This window comes from Salvelinus alpinus, chromosome 9 (genome assembly GCF_045679555.1).
Source record: "Salvelinus alpinus chromosome 9, SLU_Salpinus.1, whole genome shotgun sequence".
NCBI lineage: Eukaryota > Metazoa > Chordata > Actinopteri > Salmoniformes > Salmonidae > Salvelinus > Salvelinus alpinus.
Genome location: NC_092094.1, coordinates 16,130,285 through 16,143,532, shown reverse-complemented (window position 1 = coordinate 16,143,532; position 13,248 = coordinate 16,130,285). Strand labels below are relative to the sequence as shown.

General features: G+C 42.3%; 1 pseudogene; it reads left to right on the top strand.

The window, feature by feature from the left end:
* Positions 1 to 2,983, top strand: part of LOC139584795 (mitochondrial inner membrane protease subunit 2-like) — a 196,356-nt pseudogene extending 193,373 nt beyond the window's left edge.
* Positions 2,984 to 13,248: the final 10,265 nt, after the last annotated feature.

The following is a 13,248-nucleotide window of genomic DNA, read 5'->3' as shown; positions in this document are numbered from 1 at the left end:
GGCTACCTAAGTATGATTCTCAATCAGAGACAACTAACGACACCTGCCTCTGATTGAGAATCATACCAGGCCAAATGAAAAAACCAACATAGAAACACAAACATAGATAACCCACCCAACTCACGCCCTGACCATACTAAAACAAAGAAATAACAAAAGAACTAAGGTCAGAACGTGACACCTTGCAATACAGGACCAATATATGATTCTGTCCTCACCCTCTATACCATTGTTTATTGGCTTGTTTTAGCACGGCCTGCTTCAATGCAGTAAGCTGACACCCTGCGATAGCTCATGCAGGTGGTCCAGTGCTTGCCCTCTGGAGTTTTTACTGTAATAGAGGCACAATCAACAGAAGAATCAACACAGTTCTTTTTGAGAAGGTGTTAACTGTGGAAGTTGTTAACCCATGTTCACAGTTAGCCATTGTTATGTAGATGATGGCTGAAAAGTACCATTGTCCAGGGCCTAGGCTCCAAGTCAGAGCAGGTCCACTGAGGCCACAGCCCAGTGATACACTGGGGACAGGCTGTGAAGGTGGAAACACAAAAGTCTGAGCCTTTTGGGTAAAACACTGGGGTAAATCCTCGATGGAAATGTACCATAAGTGCACTACTTTTAACCATGGCTCATATGGCTCTTTAGTGCCATTTGAGACACAACCTGTTTCTCTTTGACACCTCTCCTCTGTGGAATTGTCACGCACCGACCATAGAGAGCCTTTTATTCTCCATGTTGGTTAGGTCGGGGTGTGACTAGGTAATTATACTTCTATGTTGGCCTGGTATGGTTCCCAATCAGAGGCAGCTGTTTATTGTTGTCTCTGATTGGGGATCATATTTAGTCAGCCATTCCCCTTTGTGCTTTGTGGGATCTTGACTATGTATAGTTGCCTGTTAGCCCTATTGTTAGCCTCACGTTTCGTTTTGAGATTTATTGTTTTTGTTTTGCTGTGAGTTTCACCTAGAAATAAAAAGATGTGGAACCCAGATCCCGCTGCGCTTTGGTCCACTCATTATAACGATCGTGACAGGAATAGAAGACTTTCTGCTGGCTCCTGTGAGAATGACACTGATCCCCAGGCCAGAGCTCAACTCTAAAGCTCCACTTGCTCAACGTGCTGCTGCTGCACGAGAGATGAATTGATGTGGAATGTATTAGGGGAATATTGAAGGAAGGTTCTGTAATGTACAGCATCTCATGGAGTGGCACTGTTCTGGTTGCTCTGTCTGGTACTACAATATCTGGAAATCTTGACCATATTTAAAGATATATTTTTGGTGCCGAAACCCCAGCAATGAACCACGGACCAAAGTAATTTTGAAAGGAATATGATATTCTTTTTAATATGAATTATTTCAACATCCACTCGTTGTATCCTACAGCTCATCAGTCAGGAAGAAGTGTAGTTCAATGGCGAACGTGAATAAAGATGGCAGAATTCAGATATGACATCATTGTTTTAGCATAATCCACTGAGTTTTTAAACTACAGCGGTTTTGGTGGTTCAAACATTTTCACAATTAGCCATGGCCAGAGGCCTATGTGGTGCTGTCATCACCCCCCAGGACATGTATTACCACGGGAGCCAATCAGAAAGGCCTTCTTCTCATCTGCGTCTGAAATAACACCCTATTCCCTATATAGTACACTACTTTTGGCCCAGTGCAGTCAAAAATCAGTTTTTCCTGTGTTTTGTACCATATTGTACAATTGTACAACAAATGATGAACCAAACACTGTAAAAGTGTGAAAACATTTGATCAGTGTCATTTCCTGATAGTTGCTGGTTGAAAATACAATCTACACAGGACCTTCTAATCAGCAGGTTTGCATGGGCTGGAGTTTCAGCTTGCCTGGTGACATCACCAGGTTGAATTGGTAAATAGACCAATAACAAAGCGAGTTTCAAACCTCTCTGCCAATAACAGGTAGTTTTACATTTTCCCCCTCCCCACCAGTATCACGTTTAAGTTAAGACCCAGTTCCAGACTGTGTCAAAGTAACAATGTTTATTACAACAACAGGGGCAAAGGTACAAGACGGCAGGTAGGCTCAGGGTCAGGGCAGGCAGAGGTCGGTAATCCAGAGTAGTGGGGCAAAAGTACAGGATGGCAGGCAGGCTCAGGAAAGGCAGAAAAACAGGAACTTAGATAAGACAGGAGCAAGGTGGAAAACACTGGTAGGCTCTACGAACAAAACGAACTGGCAACAGACAAACAGAAAACACAGGTAGAAATACACAGGGGTAATGGGGAAGATGGGCGACACCTGAAGGGGGATGGAGACAAGCACAAAGACAGGTGAAAAAACTATTATCGTAACGTATTTATTTGTTACCTAGAAATTATTTGGTATTCATTTTAAACAGCGGCATTGGGCCTTTAATAATATTACATTGTATTGTATTGTATATTTTGAAATCTGGCTGCAGACCCCAGGGGACTCCATGGACCCCACTTTGAGAAGTCCTGATCTAGCTTACATTAGCGAAGATCAGATGTTATAGCCCACTCCAGTAGTGGTTCATCTAAATATACTAACTCCCTTTCACCTTTTGTTCTAGCTATTCAATTTGAGCACTTGCCCTACAAAAGGTCTGTGCACGACCTGTGCCAGGGTCCATAGGGTGTTGGTCAAAAGTAGTGTACTATGTAGGGAATAGGGTGGCATTTCTTACTTACTGAACAAGCCCTGAGGCATGAGCCAAGCTCAGCCTTACCTTCAAGATTAACCGAATAATTATTGTGTTTCTCATTTCTAGGCAAAATAACAGCACATCTCTCCTCCTTTCTCCTCGTCTCTCTCCTTTCCTCACTCTATTCCTATCCTCCTCTCCACAGGTGTCTCTGGGGTTAGTCCACGGCCGTGCCTCCCACATCATCTGGCTGCCCAATCGGTGCAGAGGATCTAGCCGTCCCTCCCTCCAGAGCAGAGACCCCTGCTGAACTGGCACGTGGACACAACAGAGGAGGAAGACTGAGGAGAGGCTTACTCATGGCCATATATATACTGTACCTACCTACACACTTTCTCTCGTTCTATCATACATGTGAACATGTCATAGTCCTTTCATAGCCAAATTTTTTCAGTCTCCTGAAGGGGAAAATATGTTGTCGTGTCCTCTTCACGAGAGTCTTGGTGTCTTTGGACCATGATATTTTGTTGGTGATATGGACACCAAGGAACTTGAAACTCTCGACCTACTCCACTACAGCCCCGTTGATGTGAATGGGGGCGTGTTCGGCCTTCCTTTTCCTGTAGTCCACAATCAACTCCTTCAGAGTCTCATCGTTGTCGGTGATCAGGCCTACCACTGTTGTGTCGTCAGCAAACTTAAAGATAGTGTTGGAGTCGTGCTTGGCCACACAGTCATGGGTGAACAGGGTGTACAGGAGGGGACTAAGCACGCACCCCTGAGGGGCCCCCGCGTTGAGGATTAGCGTGGCAGATGTATTGTTGCCTACCCTTACCACCTGGGGGCGGCCCGTCAGGAATTCCAGGATCCAGTTGCAGAGGGAGGTGTTTAGTCTCAGGGTCCTTAGCTTAGTGATGAGCTTTGTGGACACTATGGTGTTGAACGCTGAGCTGTAGTCAATGAACAGCATTCTCATATAGGTGTTCCCTGTGGCCTTGTGAATGTTGACCTGTTTAAAGGTCTTAACCACATCAGCTACGGAGTGCATGATCACACAGTCGTCCGGAATAGCTGGTGCTCTCATGCATGCTTCAGTTTTGCTTGCCTCGAAGTGAGCATAAAAGGCATTTAGCTCATCTGGGAGGCTTGCTTCACTGGGCAGCTGGCGGCTGGGATTCCCTTTGTAGTCCGTATTAGTTTACAAGCCCTGCCACATCAGACGAGTGTCAGAGCCAGTGTAGTTTGATTCAATCTTAGTCCTGTACTGATGCTTTCCTGTTTGATGGGTCGTCTGAGGGCATAGCGGGATTTCTTATAAGCGTTTGGATTAGTTTCCCGCTCCTTGAAAGTGGCAGCTCTAGCCTTCAGCTCAGTGTGGATGTTGCCTGTAATCCATGGCTTCTGGTTGGGATATGTACGTATGGTCACTGTGGGGATGACATCGTCGATGCACTTATTGATGAAGCCGGTGACTGCGGTGGTACACTCCTCAATGTCATTGGATGAATCCCGGAACATATTCCAGTCTGTGCTAGCAAAACAGTCCTGTAGCGTAGCATCCGCGTCATCTGACCACCTCCATATTGAGCGAGTCACTTGTAATTCCTGCTTTCGTTTTTGCTTGTAAGCAGGAATCAGGAGGATAGAATTATGGTCAGATTTGCCAAATGGAGGGCGAGGGAGAGCTTTGTATGCATTTCTGTGTGTGGAATAAAGGTGGTCTAGAGTTTTTTTTCCTTTGGTTGTACATGTGACATGCTGGTAGAAGTTAGGTAAAACGGATTTAAGTTTGCCTGCATTAAAGTCCACGGCCACTAAGGGCACCGCTTCTGGATGAGCATTTTCTTGTTTGCTTATGGCCTAATACAGATGAGTGCGGTCTTAGTGCCAGCATCGGTTTGTGGTGGTAAATAGACAGCTATGAGAAATATAGATGAAAACTATCTTGGTAGATAGTGTGTACACAGCTTATCATGAGGTACTCTACCTCAGGCGAGCAATACCTCAAGACTTCCTTAATATTAGACATCGCGAACCAGCTGTTATTGACAAATAGACACACACCCCCACCCCTCGTCTTACCAGACGTAGCTGTTCTGCCGATTCACGGAAAACCCAGCCAACTGTATATTATCCGTGTTGTCGTTCAGCCACGACTATGGAAACATGGGTGTCCTGACTCTCTGAGGTCATTAAAGATCCCATGGCACTTATCGTAAGAGTAGGGGTGTTAACCCCGGTGTCCTGGCTAAATTCCCAATCTGGCCCTCAAACCATCATGGTCACCTAACAATCCCCAGTTTATAATTGGCTCATTCATCCCCCTCCACTCCCCTGTAACTATTCCCCAGGTCGTTGCTGCAAATGAGAACGTGTTCTCAGTCAACTTACCTGGTAAAATAACGGTAAAATAAATAAATAAAAATAAATAAGATATTACAGTTTTAATGTCACGTTGGTAGGATAGTCTCAAACGGTGATCATTCAGTTTCTTATCCAGTGATTGCATGTTGGCCAATAGAATGGATGGTAGAGGCGGGTTACCCACTCGCCGACGAAGTCTCACAAAGCACCCCGATCTCCGCCTCCTGTATTTCCCCCTTTTTTTCACGGTAATGACGGTATTTGGGCCTGGTCTCGCAGAAGCAGTATATCCTTCACGTTGGACTCATTAAAGAAAAAATCGTTGTCCAGTTCGAGGTGAGTAATCGCTGTTCCAGAAGCTCTTTTTGGTCATAAGAGACAGTAGCAGCAACATTAAGTACAAAATAAGTTACAAAAAATGCGAAAAAACACACAAAATAGCCCAGTTGGTTAGGAGCCCATAAAATGGCAGCCATCCGCTCCGGCACTATCATGTACATACTAAGTGCAATTCGAGAGGAAGTTGTATACATGGTGTTTAAGTGTATCCTGTGATATGCATTAATAACAACGACCTGAAATTTTGTATATGTTTGTGTTAGTTTTTGTTTCATTTCCAACATACCAGTACATCTTAAAGGTACACTCAACAAGATGACATCATCATACACAAAGGAGCGACTTCCTACTTACAGACAACATCAACAACAACATCAACAAATTGTGTTTTGACAGATTTGAATTATGTCATTGTTGTTGGCTGCTGTAGGTAGGAAGTCAAATGTCAAATTGCGGAGAGTACCTTTAATTAACCTTTAACGTTACAATGCTGTTGTGCTGACATGATGAAAGTGTTTACTGCCAAGAGAGATCTTCCACTGCTTGTGAGTACACTCATAGAAAAAAAGGTGCTATCTTTAACCTAAAATGATTCTTCGTCTGTCCTTATAGGATAACCTGTTGAAGAACCCTTTTTGGTTCCAGGTAGAACCCTATTAGGTTCCATTTAGAACCCTTTCCCTAGAGAGTTCTCCTATGGGGACAGCCAAATAACAATTTTTTTCTAAGAGCGTAGGCTATGATTTATTATTATTATAGTATTTCTTCTGAAACCCCAGATCCATGTTCAGTCCCTACATGACATATTTGTTTGAACTCATAATTTGACGTCAATAGACTGCAACAGAGAAAAGGAAGTTCACTACAATTGAGGTTTTATTCATGCATTTTGGAGCCAGATTTACATAAAACCGATTGATGAACTCTTCTTCGAGCAAATGTAGCAAATGTAGCTAAATGGTTGTTGTTGACTTTGCGATGGGAACAGCTATGTCTGGCATGAGACTGGCACATAGAAGAAAGTCTCATTGCAGGTGTCTTCGGCCCTCCCACTGAGTCAACACACACAGTGCTGTGATGATAAAATATGCATAATTACTCAACAGAGAACCATCTTTTAATAGTCTGAAATGGAATACTGTAAGATTTCCAGTCCCAAGATCATAAATTCATGCAAACACAAATATCTGTATGCACACCAATGGCATAGCAATTTGTCCCAATGCTTCTTTCTAATAATAAACACATTTGAGTTGTTTCTATCATATTTCATTGTATTAGCTAAGAAGCATGTATATATCCAACATGTTTGTACTACAGACTGACGACTTAAAGCTCCTTTGAACTGTTGAATTATTACTTGCCTCTAACATGTTTACAAAAAGCTGAAAAGGCTGGCCTCTTCATAATCTTATATTTCGTTACCTTGCCAACACACCATGCATGCTGTAGCTGCTACTATACTCTGGTCCTCTTGGTGAGAAATGCCCTTATTTATGCACACAACCAACTGACTCAGGAAATAATCTTTAGAAAAACATCTTCTGCTCTGCTGTCACTGGAGAGAGAGAGACAAAGACAGAGAGACGGAGAGAGAGACGAGACAGGTAGAGTGACAGACAGAGAGAGAGACAGAGACGGAGAAAAAGAGTTCTCCACCTTCCATTCAGAATTGTTTTTATCCACAATTTATGGTCTGTTCAGGATGTGTTGTCTCGTTGACAAATACATTAAATCATACGCAGTGAGATTTTATGCATGAAGTGATTTAAGAATTCTGACAGAATGGTATATCCTGAGATAATAGGAGCATCAGTCAGCCATATGTCAGTATGACGTCTCCACTCCTCAAGGACAGTTCCTTTCTGCTGCTTATTAGTATGTTATTGCTGACCGATGTTGTGTCTATCTTCACTGTTCCTTCGTCCCCTGAGGGTTGCATTACAATACAATATTGTATAACTACAATAGTATTACCTTACACCAATGTGCCACAGCCAATCTTAAAGTGAGAATACCTTGAGAACAATAACAAAGAGATGAGTCATTGCTAAACTCTGAACGTTACAATGAGTAGAGGGGAATAAAAAACAATCATTGAAGAAACAACTCTCCAATGTGTTCATACATATTCCAATCGTTTTTGGCCTGGTATTGCCCCTTGTCGGTTTTACCTACTCTGTAATGAAATCTTGAGGCAGTCAGTGACGCGCCATGTCTCATTTGACCGTTTGATTGCTCCTCTCTTAGATACGGTCTTGACCAGCTTGAAATGCAATTATGCTAATCGGAGAGCATCCAGGGTCACTCCAGCACTTTTGAGCTCATACCTTGCCTCAGAATGCCCCCCCCCCCTCAACCCCTACACCCCAAAGGCGTTTAGATTATCAAGAGGCATATCCTCTGGCCCTGTAATAGATATTAAACAGTGAGTGGCTCCTGTATGTAGAGGAGCGCAGGGAAATAACCTTCCTTCAACTGAGGTCACACCACCACCATACTGTACATGGTACAGTAGGAGGCTAGGAGCAGAACAATTGTCTATTTTACTTTAAATTAACCTTGACGTGGTGGTTTGTGCTCCTGGTCCATAAGGCTCAAAGCAGCAGGAGCAACCAGTCCTTTATTGTAATAAAAGGCTGTGGGAGAAACCGGTGCTTTAAGTCATGTTTGACCCCTAACAAGTGGTCTAACTCCTCAAGACGAGTAGGAGTGTTTGCTGTGGGATATTAATACTGTATTGTGTATTGTGCTACAGTGTGGTGAGCAAAGCAGAGCGGAGCAAGGTTTTACTGCTAACCTGCAAAGCATTACATGGGCTTGCTCCTACCTATCTTTCCGATTTGGTCCTGCCGTACATACCTACACGTACGCTACGGTCACAAGACGCAGGCCTCCTTATTGTCCCTAGAATTTCTAAGCAAACAGCTGGAGGCAGGGCTTTCTCCTATAGAGCTCTATTTTTATGGAATGGTCTGCCTATCCATGTGAGATTCGCAGACTCTGTCTCTTCAGTAGGTCATATGATTGAGTGTAGTCTGGCCCAGGAGTGTGAAGGTGATCGGAAAGGCGCTGGAGCAACGAACTGCCCTTGCTGTCTCTGCCTTGCCGGTTCCCCTCTCTCCACTGGGATTCTCTGCCTCTAGCCCTATTACAGGGGCTGAGTCACTGGCTTACTGGTGCTCTTCCATGCCATCCCTAGGAGGGGTGCGTCACTTGAGTGGGTTGAGTCACTGACGCGATCTTCCTGTCCGGGTTGGCGCCCCCCCCCTTGGGTTGTGCCGTGGGGGAGATCTTCGTGGGTTATACTCAGCCTTGTCTCAGGATGGTAAATTGGTGGTTGGAGATATCCCTCTAGTGATGTGGGGGCTGTGTTTTGGCAAAGTGGGTGGGGTTATATCCTGCCTGTTTGGCCCTGTCCGGGGGTATCGTCGGACGGGGCCACAGTGTCTCCCGACCCCTCCTGTCTCAGCCTCCAGTATTTATGCTACAATGATTTATGTTTCAGGGGGCTAGGGTCAGTCTGTTATATCTGGAGTATTTCTCCTGTCTTACCTGGTGTCCTGTGTCAATTTTAGTATGCTCTCTCTAATTCTCTCTTTTTTCTCTCTTTCTTTCTCTCTCGGAGGACCTGAACCCTAGGACCATGTCTCAGGACTACCTGGCCTGATGTCTCCTTGCTGTCCCCAGTCCACCTGGTCGTGCTGCTGCTCCAGTTTCAACGGTTCTGCCTGCGGCTATGGAACCCTGACCTGTTCACCAGACGTGCTACCTGTCCCAGACCTGCTTTTTTCAACTCTCTAGAGACAGCAGGAGCGGTAGAGATACTCTGAATGATCGGCTATGAAAAGCCAACTGACATTTACTCCTGAGGTGCAGACCTGTTGCACCCTCTACAACCACTGTGATTATTATTATTTGACCCTGCTGGTCATCTATGAACATTTGAACATCTTGACCATGTTCTGTAATAATCTCCACCCGGCACAGCCAGAAGAGGACTGGCCACCCCTCATAGCCTGGTTCCTCTCTAGGTTTTTTCCTAGGTTCTGGCCTTTCTAGGAAGTTTTTCCTAGCCACCGTGCTTCTACACCTGCATTGCTTGCTGTTTGGGGTTTTAGGCTAGGTTTCTGTACAGCACTTTGTGATATCAGCTGATGTAAGAAGGGCTTTATAAATACATTTGATTGATTGATTGGTGGCAGATGTGTGTTTAAACGCCTGGATTAAATGTGCCCTGGGTTTACACTGATATAATAACCCTGAGAGTTAGTTACTCTTACTAGCCTATTCTGGGATAATTGTATATGGTTAGTCAGTTTGAGCACTGAGCACCCATGAACCTGTTATTTCTTCATCAACACTTAATATCCATCCAGATCGGGGTAGAAGAATGTCTAAAAGCAAAAGTAACATTTTTAAAACAGGCTTTTTGTTTTATTCAACCGACAGTAGTCATAGATAATGGTTGGCAAAATGTTAAGAAGCATTACACCTTTAAAACCCATATGAATAGCCAATAACAATCATAAGTACAACAGTATACATTCAATGTCAGCATCTATAGTTACATTTTATTTACAAACATCATGAACTGCCCTGAGGCTGTAACAGCTGACCCCCTACACACTAGTGGTCTATCTATGTCCCCTACGCTTCCAGTATTTGCCTCTATCGCTGACTCTGTACTCAGGAGTGTCCTTTAGCCCTGTTATAGTGGATATCTTCCATTTTGAAAAGCTAGAGTTGGATATGGCTCCAAGACTTTGCCCTCGGCCATGGCTGATGCTGGTGCGGCAGTGAGATTTCAGTCAGAGTTCTCACTGGAGATGGGTGGAAAGAAGGACATTTGCTCTAGGAGTCATATAAGTCCTATATAAAGGAATCATGTAGTCTAGAAAGGTTTCTGTGCCAGAAGATAACCAATAACACAGAATAATAACTAACTAGCTGTGTTTTGAAAAGGTTAAGCCAGGCCTTTGTTTTCTTCTTAAAGCTTCTGGCAATATCTAAGCCTCTATACGTGCCGTGCTGAAGCTTTTTATCAATCCATTTTAGCACCAAGAGAGCACCATGTCCAACGCTTTTCACTGACAATGACAATAATATTGGTTTAGCGAGATAACAACTGATGAGGACTCATTTTTGCATATTCAAAGTTGCATGATGATAAAGGTTTTTGAAGCCTTGGACAGAAATTAAAGTTCATTATCTGCAGGCGACATCCTCGTCTGGAAAGATAATGGAAATGAAAATGGAAAAAAAGTAGGCCTAGCTATGTTTTGGGAGAGTCTAATACTGTAACGATAACATTAATGGCAGTATTACCAGGCATGTTGAATTAAGCTTCAATAGATCTATATACTCTCCATAAGCCACAACCTTGAATACATATCCTTAATAATTTATCAAGAAATTAGCTTTTAATATATTTGTCATGTAAAGTTGATATAATAATGTAATATTTAAAGATAATGAAGTATGTATGTATTATTAGATATTAAAACACAGTATTAATATCACATTATAGATTGTATCCACAGGTTGACAAACTGATATTTGAGGATGAGATTGCCAATTCTCGAAAATGCTGTGGGGTTACAAAATTCTAAATTCCGCATGCAGGCACCCTCCATGATGTCCTCTCCACCATGCTTTGTCTCTCTTGAATGAGAGCACCAATACAACAGGTTGTGAGTGTAGCACATCGTCCTTGAGCTACCTAGCAGTTGTACAGTAGACTACTTTAACGAGTTATCATTTGGCTTCATGTTGACACTATCTCCCAAATTCTTGCAGCAAAAAAGTACTTTCACAGGAGATGGTTCGGGAGATTTAAAAAGATGTGGTGTGTCCCTGCCCTGTCATTTTACTGAAAGCATTAACTGAAATGTAATTGCTTCAAAGAGAAGAGATTGGCTGTTGAATTACTCTGTATTGGATCCACGTACAACTGAGGTAAAACAGATTTCAAACTGAATGCAGTGTTACCAAATCATAGTGGCAAAAAGCCTTATTGAACTTCTTCTGTAGCAGAGGAAGCATTTTTTTGGCCCCTTTATTGTGCTGGCAGTTGTGATAAATGGTTAAATAATCCTTTATGGAACATGTGAGTATAATTATTTTATTATTATAAATCAATTATAATGACTGCTTAATCTACCCTACAATACAAGTGACAACCATTTCTCAAATATAAATGACAATAACACGTCACTATCCGTGAGAGAAGGTTGTGATCTTTAATTAGGTATAACATGGCTGGTGTAGGTAAATGCAATTGGACAAAGGCTTCATGGAGCAAATTAGAGACAATTAGAGACCTCTATTGACATTAATGACATTTATTATGCTCCAGGTGCCCTACAATGAATATATTTCCATGAACCCTTGCCTTCACACTATTCCTTCATTGTATAACATTGTTTTGACACTGTTAGAGCTGTTAAAGTCCTATTAATGAGAACTTTGGCTCAAATATGTCAGTTCCAGAAGTTCACCTTCACTCTCTTGTTCTCTTTCTCTCCTTCAGGAAGGTCAGACAGAACAGTACACCATGGTAGAATAAAGCCAGTAGGCTCTAATGTGCGTCATGAAACACAGGTCAATACAGATTTCCTCAAGAGCCTGTGATAAGTTCAATGGCCATTGAACACAGATCAGCAGGGACATCCTGCGGAGTTATTGTGCACCTGAGGATGGTCTAATGGAGATGGCTATGGGCTCACCATCAACACTTTCTAAAAGGATGACTAGAGATGGGTCACGCAGGGAGGCCCATTTTGGATTTCACCTGGGAAAAGGGAGATTACGTATTGGTCTAACCATCAAGACTATTATGGAGGGTCGTCTTTGAAAATAATGAATGGAGATGGGTCATGTTAGGAGGCCATCTTGGAATTGAACTGGGAAAAGTCCAAGTAAAATCCATTAACCACTGGGCACTAACTTCAGTTCAACCTCTAGTTTTGATTTTCACTAACGTGAATTCAACATGAAATAAACAAACAACAAATCTATTGGCTTTAGGTCAAAAGTTTGGTGGGAAAAAGACTAAATGCCCTTAAGTTGATGTTTAGCAAATCCAATTAGTTTTCCACATTGATTCAACATCACATAGATATTTTTTGTTGAAATTAAGTGGAAACAGTGCTGATTCAACTATTTTTTGTCCAGTGGGTAGCTACTTTTTTACAATTACAATGTCATGGAAAACCTTTAATAACCACTAAGTATGGAGTATTAGTATCATTACTGAATGTACTTTATTCCATCAATATCTAATGAATTTTAAAATTGGAAACAAGGGGTTGCTTACTGCAATAGTTATTTTGAATATGTTATTACTGTTAGTATCAATCTGTGTATTTTTTTGCTTTTCAAAAATAGCACTGTTCATGGAATGGCAAAAATCATACATACTATTATATATTGATGTTTACGCTGTTGTTCTAAATAGCAATACAAAACCCATTCATTAATTTGACTTCATATTGACTTAACAATATCACTGTACACCATTTGCATATCTTTGCCACACAATAAAGGCCCCCAGACATGGCAGCTTGTAAACCATTCAAAGTAAACAAGTAAACAAGCATTTGTAAGAAAACATATCATTCAAATAAGCTTTTAATCTGTTAAAGAATGACCAAGAGGACAGCTTCTGTCACAGCCTTTTATTCCAGTACCCCAGGAATCCCTTGGATGAGCAGCATTATCTTATTGAACATGACAATCATATTACTGACACAGCAATAGAAATGAAACAGTAAATTGAATTCATATAACCGAGTGAAGAGAATGTGATTTTAACAGTGGCGAAACGCTGAGGAAAGTGGATTTTTGTGTCAAAATCACTTAAAGGAGGATTTCAGGGCCTGATGTTTGGGGAGTCTGAGCGATTT